Source organism: Tribolium madens, unplaced genomic scaffold (assembly GCF_015345945.1).
Source record: "Tribolium madens isolate multiple individuals breed KSU strain unplaced genomic scaffold, Tmad_KSU_1.1 Scaffold_96;HRSCAF=242;Tcas5.2_LG5, whole genome shotgun sequence".
Classification (NCBI taxonomy): Eukaryota; Metazoa; Arthropoda; class Insecta; order Coleoptera; family Tenebrionidae; genus Tribolium; species Tribolium madens.
In genome coordinates, this window is record NW_025401068.1 from 7,857,913 (window position 1) to 7,871,257 (window position 13,345).

A 13,345-nucleotide genomic window follows, 5' to 3' on the forward strand; every position below is an offset into this window, starting at 1 on the left:
GGATAGAGGGTAATTACCAAATTGAGAACCCGAAACAGAAACATCAAATTTTATGAAATAAAATGATCCTCTCGTTGGGCAACTTTCGCTGCTGTGGAARTTTAAGTGGTTTAAAAATAATRTGGATCCTATCTAAACTTTCCCGTTCACTTATTCCACATAAAGGTGGCAGAAAAAAGATATCTGAATTGGGTTAAAACTTGTAGAGGAAAACTGCTTTTTGCATTAAATTTTTTCGCTAACTTGTGCTATCGACAAAGAAAATATAAATATAAGGTTTAGTTTTAGGGGAGTATTATTTTCCAATATTTAATAATTAACTTACAGTAAAAAAAAAACTATTTTCAAGTTGTGCTTTATCTGTAATGGAAAGCGTGTGCGAGGCCGTTGAAAAGTCAAAATCGTCACAAATTTTGTGAGGAATGCCACATTTGGGGATGCTGTCGGCGTTTCCGCAGTTTAAAATGTTGTATAGGTGGCGTTATTGCGGGGTATTTTAAAGGATGTGGAGCAAGGTCAGGCGATGATGCGGCATGCATCGTGAATGATTCTGGTCGGTATTGTAGCTCACGTACGATATTATTCCTGGAATTCTACATATTTATGAGTAGAGTGGTTTTTACTTCATCTTCCAATTTATCGTCGGAACTTATGTCTGAGATCGTCCAGTGAAGAATTTAGTGAAATACAAGAAAATATGTCCTCGTATATTCGTGGCATTTGTCTAACACAAGGCTTTTGCATTGTGGCTTGAATAAATCATCCCCAAATACCGAAATATGGACGTGCACATCTAAGATTAATTCGTTCTGCGCCTTGTTGAAAATTGTTTCTCCTGTTTTATTGTTCTTTAATTTGCAAAATTCAACTTTATATCAATGGCGCAGTTTGTAATAAATTAGAATGTTTGTGGCAAAAAATCCGATCTTGTTAAAAATGCATTACTTACAGATGCAAAAACTTTGTGAAATGAAACGAGGATATTGCGACGAGAGCCACTCAACTTCTTTGCCTTCGATATTAAAATCTGAGGGGAGTAATACCGGAATCCCGGTCACCATTTCGACTTTCTAATGACTAGGGCTAGGTCGGTGCAATTTATCCGTGGAGCGGGTGCAATAATGAATCGGTTACATCGAAATCTCGCCATAGCAGACATTTAAGATACGACAAAATAAATGATCATTGATCATTACTAACACGTGAATTGGTGCATTTGCTGTGTTTTGATGAACAGTTTCATCGCGCAACAGTGCGAGAATAAAAGTCTTATTTTCTGGACGATAATTTTCAACATTATTTCAGACATTTTTCAGCGACGCTACACAAAAAAAATATCCTAATTACAAAATAAACTTCTTAAATGATGAGATGCGTTTAAGGAACAAATAACTRTCATAACTATTATTGTTACTGCCAGTAAATGAATGATGAATAGATGTGAAAAAAGAACAAGGAAGAAACCAAAATATTACATGGCAACTGGCAWACACAAATTATCTTCTTGTCTTAAAGACGTCATTATTTTTCGCATAATGAAACACTACACCGCAGACGCCATTATGCACACGTTGTATATTCTAAAGACAAAGGCTGCCCTAAATTCATGCTTTGAGATTTTTCTATGGCTCTGCTGCTTTGCATTAACAAARCTTATTTTAGTAAAACATTTCTATAATCTTGTAACCATACTTGCATGCAATCATGCATGTACTCATTTTAATAATTGAACCATAACTATGATAATTTTAAATGATTAAGATATGTTATAACTCACGAGTGATGTAACAGTTGTTTTTGTGACTAGTAAGATATAGAGCAATAGCTCTATATAATAACAAAAAGAGCGCGAAAAATTGCATTGACSAGGGCGTGAGGCAGAGTTAGTGTAAGGGCGTGAGCATTGTCCTACGTGTTACATACAAAAWTTTTTCTGTGACTGCTTAAATTGAAAAATAATTTACGTTTTGTTTGATATTTTTTGTGACGTTTTGAATTATTTTTTTKAGAATCAACAGTTAACCACATCGRGTATTAGTTTGAAAAAGCGTAAAAACCTCAATATTACAAGGAATGAATTTTCTGGACACGTTTCTTTGTATTGATTATTGTTGTTCATGATATTTGTCAACAAGTCCGTAGTAATTAGCACATTCTAAAGAAAAGCCGTAGATAATAAAAAAATGTTTTTATTTTAAAGAAATTTATTGAAATGTTACTTGAAATGTCACTTTTGAGAAACCGGGCTTAAGATAATGAGCTTCATTACGTAACTCAAATGAGTTACGTTATGGCATCTTATACGAGCAGTCGTAGATAAAGTATAATATTACTTACACGTGAGTTATTTTTTTAATATTTACAAAGACAGGTATACCACATTATAAGTTGATCTTAGCATCGAAGTAACCATCCACATTGAGAAAGATACTAAAATACTATTTGCACTTTGCACTAATTTTTAATTATAAACTGATAATTTAAATATGACAATTTGTGATGATAACTAAAATATCAAACAAAATAAAATTCAAAATCCATTTTAAGTAGTAATTACGAGTTTTTKTTTTGTATGATACACCTGTRTTATTATTACAAATAAGTCACTTAAGAAAARTACCCCATTCGTTCTACGGCTTCATGGGGTAAACTTTTTCTTACGTGACTTATTTGTAATAAAGTGTGTTCATTAAAAAAACTCAAGAGTGTTTTGATAACTACTTTCCATGTCTTTGATTAATTTATTATCCACTGATACCTAAATTAAACTGATATTTAGTTACTGAAAATACCAACCAATACCTAACTAGAAAAATAATTAATCAAGAATTGTCTTTCATTTTTTGTATAAAGTGTATACCCAACATTAATAACTCAAATGAAATAACTAAAATAAAAATGCATCTATGAACATGCAGCTTCTGAAACCCAAATYTTTCATTATATCGAAAAAATAATAATTAGAACAGCTGAAAAATATGATACAATATTAATAAGCATTCATTAAATGTAGGTAATACCTCATTTTTATCTTTGATCTGTGCAGTGTAATTAATGAGTTGCGCTTTTTATGTAACCAACATCCCGGATTAAATCTTTTGTTGAAACTCGATTTGTTTACATAAACTAATAACTTCCAACAAAACTGAAATTGATCTTGCAGTTGAAAATCTTCTTCAAAATCTGCTTTATTCCTAAATTCCAGACACTAATAAACGCGAAAACATTGATAAAAGAAGAATTTTGAAACGTTTAAAAGCAAATAAATGTCGTCCCACGAATCATTTTCTTTGTATAACAGAATTTATTATGGTTTTACGGCTTAAGCCGTATTTTTATTTTTTACAATGGATGATTTTAAATTGGTATTAGTAAATGAAAACGATATTTTCAAATTATGGGGAATTTTTAGAGATTTTTACTGCTTTGTATCTGAGTAAATAATTTGTATAAATTGCCTTCCTATACCTTTTTTATAATTAAGCTTAATCTATAAATTCAGCCTGAAATATTAATCGTATTTGCAAGAAAAATGAAGGTTCAAATAAGCTSAAGAAAAATTACACAAAATCTTGACAACTCAAATTAATTTACTTCATTTAAAAAGAAAAATCTGAAGGATATTCAAATTATCTCTGATATTTTCTTTAATTTCCYTAAAGTGGTCAGTTGTATCGTTTCCTGTTTTTTTCCTACTTTGGCATAGTGCGCCACGACTATTCATTACTAAAAGTGACTTTCAACAAAATGTACAAGCCTTACGATTAATTTAGTTCGTCCTTATCTGAATGTACCATTTCCGCGAAGCAGTTCGAATATCTCTTATTCTTCCCCGCATCATTCGTCTTTCCGTTGCTTGATTGAAAATTCAAAACATTCTAACCTCCAGCATAAGAAATCCATTCCTAAAAGCACACATCCCTCCAATTTTTTCCGCGCCACGGAAGCGCTCAAACCGCTGTTATGTTTTAATTTATTATTTGTTTTGCATGAATTTGGCTTTCGCTGCAGTTGAGTTATATCAAATTATCAAAACAGAATCAGAAAACTTCCTCGAATGGGAACAGTTCTGCAGTTAAATTAATTAACTTCAACTCGGAAATTTCATTTTGATTTTTTCGTCTTTATGCAAACATAATTCTGTCATTAGATGTGACCGTTATCAATGACAGATTTCGGATTCATGCTGGTACCTGCACGGCCTTTATCTSCAGACCGTTAGCAAGCCAATTAGTGCCATCACCAAATTTAATCGATTAGTAATTTATCTGGAGTTCATAGTGTGTATTAACCTATTAGGGAACAATGCTGATTGCCCGGAATATAGACGGGGACTTTTCCGGAGTTTTCCCGTTCCGACATTTGCCGCAAACTTATTATATATTTACGAAACTTCTCAATTAATTTTATCGCTTTGCGCATCACTTTTTTACCACAATTTACCGACAAACTTTTATCATTTTATTTGCAATATTGCTTTTCTCGAAAGGATAGCTCCCACAAGTTTAAGAAATCAGCTTTTAGGAGATACAGAAATAAGTTATTTACGTCATAAGTCCGATATGTAGCAAATAACAGACAAGATTTTACTATTAATTGCATTTGTTATCTGCGTATTGGCCGTGTGTCGTTCAGTACTTTTTTTCATTTTCATTTTTTGGAAATATTATTCAAAATTATTTGAAAATTTCCATTTCAATTTTAGGAATATGAATACTGATTAGGTTGTGTTAGCAAAGTTGTGACCCCAGGTGTGCGTCAACTGACCCCTGAGTCGGGGTAAGTTGACGCATCTTGCATGTCTCCAAAACAATMAACATAAGAAAAAAATAAAAACGATAAAAACCAAAATATCTATTTTTAATTACAACTTAGACATCGGCAAATTGATTACACTGAACAATGCTTTAAAATAAATTAATGACGCGGTGCCAAAAACAAAAAATTGAAATATGCGCCAACTAGCCCCGGCCTCCCCTACTTGGTAGAACTACAGTCTTCTTTGGGTAGTAAAAATAGCGTTGTTACTGCAAGATTCTTACCCCACTCTTACAGTCGACTAAAAAGCGAATAATCYGGACACACCCGATGTCAATGTGCTTATGTTTAAATATGTGCATTTATTTCTATTTTACTCTCTATAATCAAAAAGACAACAGATCAACAGATGATAAAATGTGAATTATATACTTGAAAATATTATTCATTATTTTATTCCTAAAATTTTGTTTGATCAAAACATAATTAGTTCTTTGTGCTTACAAGTTTAAATCAGTTTTTAAACTAAGAAAGTAAACTTAAATCGGATTGTCGTTTCGCCCAGCTTTGGTAGTTTAGGACAAATGAGATAAAGCGCTTTCTTTTCTTTTAATTATGAAAACCTCTGGCGAAAATAATGAAGTTTAGGCCTCAATCCCAGTCTCTTAAGGAAAAAGAGAAGTAATTGTCGGAATTTGAGATGAACTAAGGCATTAGGATTGCAAAAGCAAAGAACAGATTTAAGTTACAGATATACATATTATGATTGTGTTTTATTGTAATTTTTTCAAGCGTACAGCAATAATCCACATAAAATAATTACAAGTGATAAAATTCTAAACGATTACATCCAAGCTATTAAAATTTATTGAAATCGAATAGGAAGTGGGCGATTTATTTCGAAAATCGACCAAAATTGAAATATTGAGCACATTGTAAACCACACAACTTTAAAATTTATTGTGTTAATTGGATAAAAACCCTGACGGCATTATTTAAAATAATAAAAAACAATTGCAGTAAAAAATAGCTGTCCTCGGGGAATAAAAGTTGATGTTTTAGTCTTTTCAGTGCTGACTCATACTTCTTTCAGTATGTTTACCGTCAACTTTAACTGTTTATTTTTCGTATTTGCTCTATAAAGTTACTGAAATTATGCAAACATCAGTCGAGGCTTGAAAATAATTGTAGCCAACATTCTCTGTTCTTCCATTACATTACACCCAAAACTGCAACTATCGATCAAAGCGAATCTGTGCCACGTTTCAGTCATAAACTTGCACAAAGAGGGAAATGATGTCGCAGTAAAACTGTTCGATAACTGTGAAACAAAACGTAAAACTAATTATTAACTTTCCGACTTCTGTCGAGATAGCAAAATGTGTAGGTGTTTCGCAGGTGAGTAATTCGACCGCAACGGAACAAACTCATTTCAAAGGGATAAATTTTATATAAGTTTTGGTCAGTGATGAGTGAATGTTTCAGGTAGGGTGAATATAAAACACATTTTCAAGAGTATGTGGCACATTAAGAACGGCAACCGTAAAATTAAACGGAAATTCAGTATTGGACGCATTTCTGTTTTTTAGGTTTTATTGGCCAGTTCCACAGAGAATAATTTGGATAAAGCAGGGAGGACAAAGTATGTGAACTGTGTTTACAAACAAGATGGGAAAGCTATGGATTAAGATAATTATCAGATGCTGAGGCCAATTTTTCTTCCAATCCTAAAARCAACTAAATTTCCCGTTGAGTCGATATACATYCACATAAAAATTTTACTTGTTTTTATGTATTTTTAGGACCAGGAGTGAATTTTAATAAATGAGTCATTAATATGAAATAACARCGCTTTGAGCAAATTTCGGAATAAATGAACTAAATTTGTGAATAAATAATTAATTAAAAAGCATGAGACAATTTAAATTCTCTTGGAAATTTGAAGAGGTAATAAAGAAAAGATAAATTCAGCCTTATTGCATGCTTACACATTTATTATTAATTCCAGAATTCTTTGACGTAAGTGAAATTTTAATCATTTTCGCATTGTGTTTTTCAGACATTCTAACATTTCACTCGCATTTTTATTATATCATTATCGCATTAAGTTAAGTAAATTTAACAAGAGAAACTTTTATAAATTTTAACACTGAAGTATATAGTTTCATGTAAATACTTGCCATGTTAGAATTTTTTTTATGAATGCTCATTTTTTTATTATTTTAAGAAAGGTACGAAATAGTTATTTTGATATTAAGTGAGCGAAAAAAAATGTTTAACGCCAAGAAAAGGCGTTAACAGTTTCGCACACAAAGAAGGATTTTCAATACTAATATCTTATTATATTGTGCATTTATATTTTATGTTGCCGTTAATAATTTAATGTACACCCTTTCATAAAATACATCGTCAATCACATCGTAATTTTAACAGATTACCTTATAACAATTTTTGAATTTTGTATTTCTGATCCACTATTAGTGTTGGAAAAAATTTTGAAGACAACACAAAATATGTAGTTTAAAAATCTCATTTTTTAAACTGTCTATAAAACTTTTGTTGTCTTAATAACTAAATTTCTTTAATATTTATTTTAATTATTTAAAGTATTTTAAAAAATGTAAGTACGCGAAATTTGAAAAAATGGCTAACTTAGCCTGTTGCTTTCGTTGAGTGAAGTTCAACTTCACACATGATTGTATATAATGTATAAAAAATATCCATTTCATTAATTATGTTCAAAATTAGTAATTTTTTATCGAGGGTGTGAAATTCACTGCAGTTCATGAAGTGCTCATTTCACACTGACAAAAATATAACACAACTAAATTTTGAACTAAGTACAACATATTTTAAAGAATTAATTTGAAATATTGTACAAAACTGTGTTTTTTTTTCTGACGTTAAAAAAAAACAAGCGTTTCACACACTTAACATAATAATATAACTAYTATGTATGCACAATAAAATTTGGTTCAGTCTCTGATTAGTATAAATTGCGAGGTTATTGTTGTGCTTTGGTTTTTGTTTACAAGATGGCTAATAACACAAAGCACTTGTCTTGTTTGTGCGAGTTCCATTTGTGTTATTACAAATCTGTATTATAAACATCGGAGGGTGCTTATGCTCTGGACAAATAAGAGTAATGTTTACTTTGAACGAATATTAACGTCTGTAAAAATACAGATTAATTAAAATTTTAAATATTTAAGAGCTGTTTGCAGGATGAAGATAAGTTTTCAGTTGTTTACTACCATCTAGTTTCATGGAATTCTTAATCCATATTTAAAAATTAAGAGTTTGTGTAATCTCCCGAGTTGAAAGTTGAAATTAAATTACAATCTATTGAAGAAGATAAATTTCTGAAAAAGACTTATAATAAGTGAAAAATAATTGCCTAGTCAGCAAATTCTAGTTAACTGCGGTGAAGCGAAAATTGCTCAAGGATATTAAAATCGATACTCACTCACACAGAACTGTCACTGCTTATCACAAAGGCAGTAATACTTAAATTTTAATTATTTTAGTGTTGCATCGTGTTTTACAAAGCCGTTGTCTATTTGCTCTTCAGGAAAAATCCACGAAAGGTCACCGTTCATGTAATTAAATGTCTTGCAGCTATTTGCTTCCCAGCTCCACTCCCGCATCATTGAGTCTGTTTTATAAAAATTCATTTTGTTKAATTGCAACGGATTGTATTTACACAGATTTGCAGTTATTATGAAAGATAATTYCTCTTGTTTGTTTAAGAAAATATAAAATAYTTTCCTCGTTGTCGAATAAATCAGCTTATTTACTTAAAAACTAGATAAAATAATACTAAATGTGCATTTTGCAAAGACAATATCCGGAAAAACTCGCACTGATTTTCATTTATGCTTGTCATGAACGTAAAATTTTTGCTGCAGAGGGAAAATAAAATTGAAAATAATAAAAAGGTTTATATTACAAGCCCCACCGGATATTTGCAAGGCTTTTTTTCATAAAATCTTTTTCAGTTTAATTAAAGCAATTTTATTTTTCTCGTGTAATACGAATACGGTGTGGTTGATTAAGCTGTTCTAAATGGGCAGTTGTATAGGTTGATTGAGTTTAATGCTTCACTCAGCTTGCATTTGATTGGCTATAACAAACGTGTAACAGAAACTATTCAATTACTTGAAACTTTCTCTTGARCCCACCTTGATTTCGCTTGAGTTAATCGTGGAGYTCACCTATCCTGCAGCCACAAATTTCCCAATAATGATGTTCCTTTAATTAGGTAATTATTGATGTGGGTGTTGTCACTATTGACAGAGTGTATCCCGGAACATACCGGAAAAAAATTCGTCTCTTGATGGAGTGAAAGGTGAATTATCCATCCAAACGGAGAAAATCTGAAACAAATTGATTGATTTATGTAACAATAACGGAAAAAGCTGACAAAAGCGGCGAGGGTGCGAAGAACAAAGCCCGATGTTTTATGATGACATGAAATTTCGATATTAATTGGTTCTTTCTGTTACGTTTCCAGTATTGCTAATATTATTGGCAACGCACCGCCGGTGAAAATGCGGTGATGTATCGGCTACCACTACTCAATCGCTTTGAATTATTGACACGTAACCTCGCTCGGTTCTGCAATTTATACCAATTTTAAATTATGATCTTGTAAAGCAACGAGCAATTTATGTTGCTTCCAATGATTTGTTTTTAGTGTTTTTTTCGTTATTAAAGCCATACACGTGTTTGCAGTTGCTACTTTTATTCAATTATTGCTGCAATCTCTAATTCGAATTTCTATTGATATTTGCGTTGGATAGTTGACACACCTGAGCGCCGCCACTCCGATTTGAATACCCTTTTTTCAGTTTATTACTTTTATGGATACTTTCTGCACAAACGCGGTTGAAAACACCTCTCTTCTTATATACGATCACAATCATTTGTAAGAAGGTCAGCCTGTTCTTGGGGCTTCCGAGAGCTAAAATACAACTCCCCGAGGGATGGAATATTTCAACCCGTAAAACCGTGACTCATCAACTATTTTACAAAACGAAATAAAAAGCGAAGACCMCAATTTTTGCTTAGCAAGATCCAACGAAAYGTTCACTTTTTGCAGCTAATACTAGAGGTGATCGAAAAGTTGGAATAATCTTCTGGAWGACWTTGTGTTGTTTGTATTTGCCCGGGACGTTAGCTGGAWKGAAAAGCATAATAAGAGAAGTTCGTAAAATGTCATAACGTTGTAGGACTCCGAGACAGATAAGTCGATATCAGTACAAAACAGGCATCAGCTTTCAATAAAAATGGCTCAGCGAGTTATTTTGACATTTTCAGTGTTTSTTTTTCGAGCTTTCGATTTAATATTTTCAGTTGGAATTTTATTGTTCGCAATTAGACTTTTTGAAAACGTTTTCGCATACAGATTTAGTGTAAGTGGACGGAAAAGGCATGTACTACGGCCGTCCGTGATGATAAAGAGGATCAATATGCATAAGAACCGCTTCAAAAATTCGTTCTAACAATGAAGTAATTTAAATTCGGGCTGAAACACATTTAGCTGATGTATTTTGTGGCGCTAGAATTGTCGTCTTTTTTTAATTTAATTTAAATGTATTGTTAGTAAAATACGTTGCTTTAACTTGCTTCTTAACCTGAGCAATGTTGTGGAAAATCAGCTTTCAAAATTTGAAAGAAGATTTTTTGTTGTTATGCAAATTTTGTTGTGGTGTTTCTAAATAGGACACAGGCTGGGWCAAGCTTTTAATAAAAAAGATAAAATATAATTTCAAAACAAGAAACGTTGTACGTTTKTCCAGTTGGGAAGAGTCGAGTTGGTTCCTAAATTTGTAATCCTCTCCAATCATAACCGAGTTGGTTCCGGCGTCATGGTCTAATTCGTTCCCGTCGATCAGGTAGGTCAGTTAAACCGATTAAAGTAAATATTAAGACAGTTCTGCAGTTTTACTGTTTTAAATAATGTTTAGATYGATTCCTAGATTAACCAACGAGCTTATTTTGTCTTAAAAAAATTATGACAGACGTGTTTTTCGTGTTCCGTTTTTATTATTATAAAGTTAAACAAGTGACAGAATATTTAATTTTAAGACAAAAGTTTCCTATAAACACATATCGAAAAACATTACGTAAGAGAGCTTGTCTTTTAATGGGTTTTCCCAATATTTCAGAATAGATAAAATTACAAAATTTGGTACAACTGATAACTTTTAAATTAAAAACGAAATCTAAGATCAAATCTCGAAATTTTTGATCAAGGGAGTTCTAAATTGGAGGGGTAAATGGAAAAAAAAATGTAATTTAAATGCAGTTTATAATCTGTAACATAAATTTTATGTTGATTTTACTCAAAAACGGTAAGTTGTATCGAAACAACCCAAGAGATTTGTTTGTGAGAAACTATGGAATATTGGATTTTGTTTCTGAAAGTGACAAGAAACTACAGCCAAAATAGTTAGGGTACTTTTTAATCTATACCCTTCTCCAGTTTTGGACACCCCTGATTAATAATTTTGACATTTTATTCTTAAATGCGTTTAGGTGTTTAAATGTTGTACCAAATTTTGTAATTTTGCCTAAAGTGGTTTTTAACCATATTTTACTTTTTTGTGTTTTGTTTTTCTTATTAAGAGAAGACATATGTTATAAAAATAATAACAATAAATGTGAGTTGTTTATTTTATTTCTATGATAATTCTTGTTTTTTTTACACTATGATAAAACTACCATTAACAAAGAGGTAGAGTAATTTAAGATCTATCTCTAATCACGGCTTTACTATTGAATGTTAAATGTAGTATTAAATCTTGTGTGCTTGAACATGTAACCACAGATTAGTTGCTTGCTAATCTGTGATGTAACGACTACCATTTCTTTAGTGAAGAGAATATACATAATAGTTACATTTAAGACTATTAGAAATATTGTTAATGCATCACGTGTGAAAATTTGGAATTTCAAATTAGTGTTGAGGGTGTCACAGGACCGGAAAAAATGTATATCTGCACAAAACCTCAAAATGAAGGGGAGATATATTTTTATGAATTCTTGCTGTCCGTGCAAAAAACGYSGAGGATCCATTACCACATGACGGGTGTAAAGAGCATTTTAATTAAATTCACCATTAATTRTYGATAACGTGAAGTTTTTGTCAATTTAATTGAACATTTAGACAAAGTTGTTATTCGGTCTTTCCAGCCACAATCAATACCACATTCATCAATGTTTCCTGAAGTTACATAAACCAGGATGGTAACAATACATCAATATAATCAGATTACGCAGCCTGTCTATAAAATAATATTGATGTGCTTGATTCTGGATAAAAGTTTCGCTGACAGAAAAATCGCCCAAATTGAGCGTGAATTCTAACTGAATCATAACTACACGCAAACTAAGTTGTTTGCAAGTATTCGGAGTGTTATAGTTTGTAATGTAGGAGAGCAAGTCGAATGCTGCCAGCTTTGCATTAAGTGCGTCAACGCAAGTAAATCGATCTAAATATGCATGAAGGTTTCAGAGAATTACGCTGCGATGCGCCATTCAAGCGGTTTTGCGTTCTACAGGGCGGACCACACAACAAAACGGTAGTAAACATGTATGAGCTTGAATGAAAAAAATAAAAGTTTATTTAGGATAAAAATTGAAAATTTTTGGAAAAAAAAATCATCACCGAGTTTTGTCATGAAATTTTACTGCCATCAAACTGAAATTACAAAAACACAGGCGATGCAAGTATACAAAGAAATCCCTGCAATTAATCGCAACGAAAACAGAGTATTTTAAAGCCAATTCCGTTTTGATCAAGAGCTTTGTACGTTATTTTTCATTGATCGCGCTCCAAATGGCGCTAATTATCAGCTCGATCTGGCTTGCTAATTGGTCCGGCCCAGCCGTTTTAAACATCCGCCTGTAAACCAAAATCGATCATTTATTGTCCTCGGATCGTCCCTTCAGGGTAATTGAAGTGTCTGAAAATGAGTGCGTGTCTTCAATTCCGTAGTGCATTGCAGTGTTTGTAGCAGCAGTCTGCAAGCAGTGCGGAAGTGAGGATTCGTCTCGTACTCGCTGCTTCTGCTATCCTTCAAGCGTGTTCTTCCGCCCGTTGCACCACCATAAAGAACAACATCTCCGTTACACTCCGTGGAATGTTGTAGAGTGACGTGTATCGAGGCTATTCTTCACATGCACTTATCGATGCACTTAATAACAATTTGTGTGGTACAAGCTTCAAGGGGCGTCAGATGTGATTGAGAGCCGAATCGAAACCAATTGAGGGCTTTGTCGGACGCACGTGTGCTAATATTACCTAGCACCTGACGCCCGAATGCACTATTTGGCACTTTTAAAACACAAATAGACACCATTTTCAGGTCACAGGTCAGGAATTATTAAGCGGAAAATCAAAAAGTGATTAATAAGCGAAAAAATGGACTAGTCATATTTGTTACTGTTAATGGAAAAATTTCTCAAAATATGTCATAATTTTCTTAAAGATGTGGTTGAAACAAATAAAAAGTTCAAATGTCAAAATTTTAAATCAGGGACGTCCTAAACTGGAGGAATATTCTCCTAGAATTTAATTTTA

At 32.3% G+C, this 13,345-nt stretch overlaps 1 protein-coding gene across 2 annotated transcripts in view; it reads left to right on the top strand.

Moving 5' to 3' along the window:
* Nucleotides 1–13,345, top strand: part of LOC123012513 (neuroligin-1-like) — a 111,753-nt gene that overhangs the window by 38,375 nt on the left and 60,033 nt on the right. The gene's annotated exons all lie outside the window — the stretch shown is intronic.